The sequence below is a fragment of the Lactuca saligna genome, chromosome 5, assembly GCF_052625555.1.
Source record: "Lactuca saligna cultivar CGN05327 chromosome 5, ASM5262555v1, whole genome shotgun sequence".
NCBI classification, from domain to species: domain Eukaryota; kingdom Viridiplantae; phylum Streptophyta; class Magnoliopsida; order Asterales; family Asteraceae; genus Lactuca; species Lactuca saligna.
In genome coordinates this window covers 62,723,309-62,728,554 of record NC_136421.1, presented here as the reverse complement: position 1 = coordinate 62,728,554, position 5,246 = coordinate 62,723,309, and the positions used below count along the sequence as shown (strand labels likewise).

General features: G+C 40.7%; 1 non-coding gene across 1 annotated transcript; it reads left to right on the top strand.

Moving 5' to 3' along the window:
* Window positions 1-2,139: 2,139 nt before the first annotated feature.
* Window positions 2,140-2,246, top strand: LOC144999078 (small nucleolar RNA R71). The gene has a single exon (XR_013660603.1). It is a non-coding gene; the product is annotated as a small nucleolar RNA R71 (small nucleolar RNA).
* The last annotated feature ends 3,000 nt before the right edge of the window (window positions 2,247-5,246 follow it).

Sequence of the window (5,246 nt, the reverse complement as noted above, 5' to 3'; positions counted from 1 at the left end):
GTAGATGATTCCTGCATCCAAAAGCTTGACCAACTCCTTCTTGATGACTTCTTGCATGTTCGGGTTTAAGCGTCTTTGATGTTGCACCACCGGCCTTGCTCCTTCTTCTAAATTGATTTTGTGAGAGCAGTAGGATGGGCTTATTCCCTTGATGTCGGAGATGCTCCATGCGATGGCTCTTTTCCTTTTCTTCAACACGCGCACAAGTTCCTCCTTTTCCGTCTTGGATAGGTCCGAGGCTATGATCACCGGCTTCTGATTTCCTTCTTCCAGAAAGGCATACTCCAGATGGTCAGGTAGTGTTTTGAGCTCTAATTTGTTGTGCATAGTGACGGACTCGCCGAGTGCAGGTTTGGTACTCGGCGAGTTGGTGGCGGCATTCACGACTTCTGGCTTTTCTTCAGATGTACTCGGCGAGTAGATCGGGTCTACTCGGCGAGTAGGGCTTTCAGCTTGGTTCTTTATTTCTTCATACTCCGCTTCTTCCAACAGTCTTTCAATCTCTAATAAGTCCTTTTCTGGATCAAATACTTCTTCCAAAGCTGCAAACTTGCTGGAATCTTCAGGTATGTCTTCTTCCAATAATTCATCAAGCATGTCGATTGAGAAAGCCGTGTCATCACTACTCCTTGAGTACTTCATGGCTTGGTCTACCTCAAATGTCACTGAATCGTCCCCAACTCGCAATGTGAGCTTAGAATGATGAAATCAGCCGGGAAGACAAATTTGTCTACTTTCACTAGCAAATCTTCACAAATGCCTCTTGGGAAAGTAACAGTCTTGTTTGCCAAATGAATTGCCATTCGAATTGGCCTTGGCTCCGGGAGGTCCAGCTTCTTAAAGAACGAGTATGGCATAAGGTTCACACTTGCTCCAGAATCAGCTAAGGCATGAATTGCAGCCAAGTTGCCAAATTGGCAAGGCAAAGTTAAGCTCCCCGGATCACCCTTCTTCTTTGGTAATTTGTTTAGCATTGCGGCGGAGCAATTCTCATTAAGTACTACCTTCTGCACTTCCTCCATCTTTCTTCTGTTAATGAGGAGTTCCTTAAGGAACTTTGCATACTTGGGCATTTGCATGACGGCTTCAATGAAAGGAATATTGATTTGAAGAGTTTTAATGTGATCTAGAAACTTCTGATATTCCTCTTCCTGCTTCTCTTTCTTGGCTCGGGCTGGGTATGGCATTGGAGGCTGGTATGGTTTCAAGGGTGGCTGTTCATTTGTTTTAGCAGAGGTACTCACCGAGTCCATCGGTCCTACTCGGCGAGTAGGACTCTCAGATTGTGAGTGTTGGTTTTCGACTTGCTCTTCCGTTCCTTCCTTCTGTGATTCCTTGGTTGCTTCAGTTCGAATGGGGGCCAGGGGAGTAATAATCTTCCCACTTCTTGTGGTAACAATATTTACTTGTGCGCCTCGTGGGTTGTTCTCGGTTTTACTAGGAAGCTCACCCTGTGACCTTTGGTTTAGTTGTTGAGCAAGTTGCCCAAGCTGCGTTTCTATGTTGTGGATGGATGCTTGCTGGTTCCTGAGCATTGTTCTTGTTTCTTGGATAGCAGCATCGTGGTCACTATGTCTTTTCTCGAAAGCGGCCACAAATTTAGTTAGCATTTCCTCCAAGCTTGGCTTCTTCTCTTGCACCGGCTCCTCCTTTTGGTAAAAGCCTCTCCCTTTTTGTCTGTACTTCTCCTCCTTGGCCTTCTTGTACTCTTCGTAAGGCAGCCACTCCTTCTTTTGTTTGCGCCATTCCTCATCATACCGGTCACCGCTCGAATAACATACTTGTGCCTTTTTGTTGCCGTTCTCATCCAAATCGCAATCTCTAGTGAGGTGAGGTCCATTGCAATTTTCGCAACCCACCCGTATGGCATGGATAGTTTGATCCATTTTGTCCATTCTCCTATCCATGGTTTTTAACATGGCCATGACCACGGATAGATCTTCAGTAGCAGCGTATGCGGCTCCCCTCGTGACATCATTCCTGGGGTTGTGGTATTCTCTAGAGTGTTTAGAGAATTCTTCAATCAATTCTTTAATCACCGGGGGTGGCTTCTTTGTAAGTGGGCCTTGTGAGTCTAGCAACTGCCGGGTCGTGACATTGACTCCATCATAAAAGATGGAAACTTCTTGCTGGCTGTTTAGATCATGGTGTGGGCAATTTCGTAGCAGACTTTTGTACCTCTCCCATGCTTCATATAATGACTCTCCAGCTTGTGGTTCAAAGTTTGCAATGGCCTTCTTGAGTTTGGCTATCTTGGATGGTGGGCAAAAGTGATCAATAAATTCTTCCTTCATTTTGGCCCAAGTAGTGACTGACCCGAGGGGGAGTGATTTGAGCCAGTCTTTAGCAGCACCCTTGAAGGTTACCGGAAGCATCCGAAGTAGTTGAGTTTCGTGGGTTACATTTGGAATGTTGAAGTAATCAGCAACATCATTTACTTCATCCAAATGTTTGTAGGCATCTTCATGATCCTTCCCATAGAAAGGTATTTCCTTGAGTGAAGCTAGGATATGACCTTTTAGCTCGAAGGTGGCAGTTGCGGGTTGCACAAGTCCCAGGCCATGGTCGTCGCACATCCTCTTCTTCCATTCTCTCATGGGAATTTCATCAATGTTAGCCATAGTGAATGCTAACTCTTCCTCCGATTCGGTTTCTTGTTCGTACGTTGCCTCCTCTTCTTCCTCGGTTTCGTATCCAATATCTTCTTGAATTGGCTCCTCAATTATCAAGGAAGCGCTAGAAACTCCTGATTTGTTGCTCTTCTTTTTCCCAAAAACAGTCTTCAAGTTGGACAATGGTGATTTCTTTGGTGTGCTTGAACTCTCCACGTCCTTCCCTTTGTTTCTTTTCAATGCGGATTCGGGATCTTCAAACGGGGGTACCAGTGGTGTGTTTGCTCCTCTGGCCATGAAAGTCCTGAAATTGATCAAATAAAAAGCGTAAAAAGAACAAAAAGATTGTAAACAAATAAAAAAAAATTTGCTAACTAAACTGTTACTCGCCGAGTAGGTGCGAGTGCACTCGGCGAGTATCAGTGATATTTCAAAAAAAATTCTAAGTTTTAACCTAACTAAAACAGATACTAAAACCTAATTACCAGTTACTAAATTGCAATAAATGAACTTTATGCAAGTAAACTCACACAAAGGATCGAAAAAATTAGGAATTAGCTTAATTATTTAGAACCGTTCCCCGACAACGGCGCCAAAAACTTGATGTGTGTAAATTCAACTAGTTTTATCCCTACTTTTTATTAATAATTTGAGCACACAAAGGCAGTGAACCTGTCTTTAAGTGGTATAGATTGATAAGTAAGGTATCGAACTCAGGGAACGGCAATTAAACTAATAGCTAATTTTCACCAAAACAAATAATAAAAGTAAAGGGTTTTTCTCTAGTTTTGCAAGACTAGAAACTTAGACAAACTAAATTAACTAATTAACTAAAGAAACAACTATTCACCAAATTTGATAAAGATGTTTCTATTTAGGTTCAACCAATTCACTCCTATGGTTATTTAAGTTAAGGTAGATTAATTGCTATTGGTTACCAATGATAATAGTTAGGTTCATATTCATTACTCCTAACCCTTAGACAATTAACTAATTTAAGCGTTGATCAAGTGTTTAAACTAATTAATTCCCTTGATTAATTATTTGGATTAAATAAGATTTGTAATGGTTAATTAAGTTATCAATTCAATTAACCTCTTGTTGATGGTTTCTCAAACAAGCTCACACATTAATCTTCCTATTTTCTTATTAATCTTAGTTTCATACTCATTACTTCCAAGCATACGTTTTAGCATTCACATAGACATATGAGGTTAAAAATTAAGTGATGTTCATGCAACCTAATTGCCTTCCAATTAACAGAAAATAGTAGTGATTAATACATAAGGTTCTTTAACAAACTTGATTTAATAAATCACCAATAGACAATTAAGCACGAATTAATAATTAAACCATAGGAGTTCTTTGGTATTCCCCAAACAGAAACAAAAATGAGTTTTAGCTCATAGTTGCAGTAGAAACAAACACAAAAACAAAGTTTATGAAAGCAAACATGTTTAATTCCTAAGTCTAAGTGGTAGAATTAACTTAATTGCTTGAATTCTTCCAACTCTTGAAGCTTAGGGTTCCTTAGCGCCTTCTGAACCTTTTAGTCGCAGCTGATCCTTCAAAAATCGCCAGGAATAATGTTCCATGGGATAAGGATTCGTCTTTTAAAGATATCCCAAAACAGAGGGTACTCGGCGAGTAGCAGAATCAACTCGCCGAGTAGGTCCATACTTATCCGTCTTGAATTAGCAATCGTATTTATCTTCTGGCATATCGTCGTGTACTCGCCGAGTAGGGTCGATCTACTCGCCGAGTAGGTCCTTCTTTCACTCTTTAATCTTCACTTGCTTTCCCTTTTCTCCTTTTCGCCTCCAAGCATATCTTTTGGACTGAAAACACAATTCAAAGCATTTTAAGTACCTTTTGTCCACATTATTCTCATAATTAACCAAAAATAACTAAGAATATATGTTAAATAATTAACTAATTATGCACATATCAAAGAGATATCCTTTGTATCATATCTCTTGATTCAATTCAGAGGACTTATCATCCTCTCTTCCTGATCTTATTAGATCAAGATGCCTCCAAGAAAGCGACCCAGCTCGCAGAACAACAACAACCCTCCTCAAACACCACCTTCTCTTCAAATCGACCTGGAAACCCTTTAGTCAGTTATAACTGCAGCATTTTCAGCAGCCATGTCGCAAACGAACCCCGGTAGTTCAGGAGGTGGTCCCCAACCTCAAAACCAGGAAAATAGCCAGGGACACCGAAAGGAGTGTTCTGATAGCTTCATTTTATTTACTTATTTTTATAGTTTATTTTAGTACATTTCATTCGCATTTTAGTTAACTTTCATGCATATTTTCCCTTTTGTTATTTTTATGACCATTTCGGGGTACTTTCTAGTTTCTTGAGCATTATTGCAGATTTTCTTGGAAACTAGCGGGGCGGCACTCTTGCGAGGCGATTGGGCTTGAAGGGAATTGGAGATTTCATGATTGATGGCTATGAAGGTGATTCATGGGGTGGACTTGTCAATTGCTTGAAGGCTTGGAAGAATTGAGCTTTAAATTTGAAAGATGCGGGGGAACATTCAAGCGTATGAAAATTATTAATCGGGCGAGTTCACGAGCTTTGGAGGATTTGGAGAGGTCAAATTGGGCTTTAAATGAAGAAAAA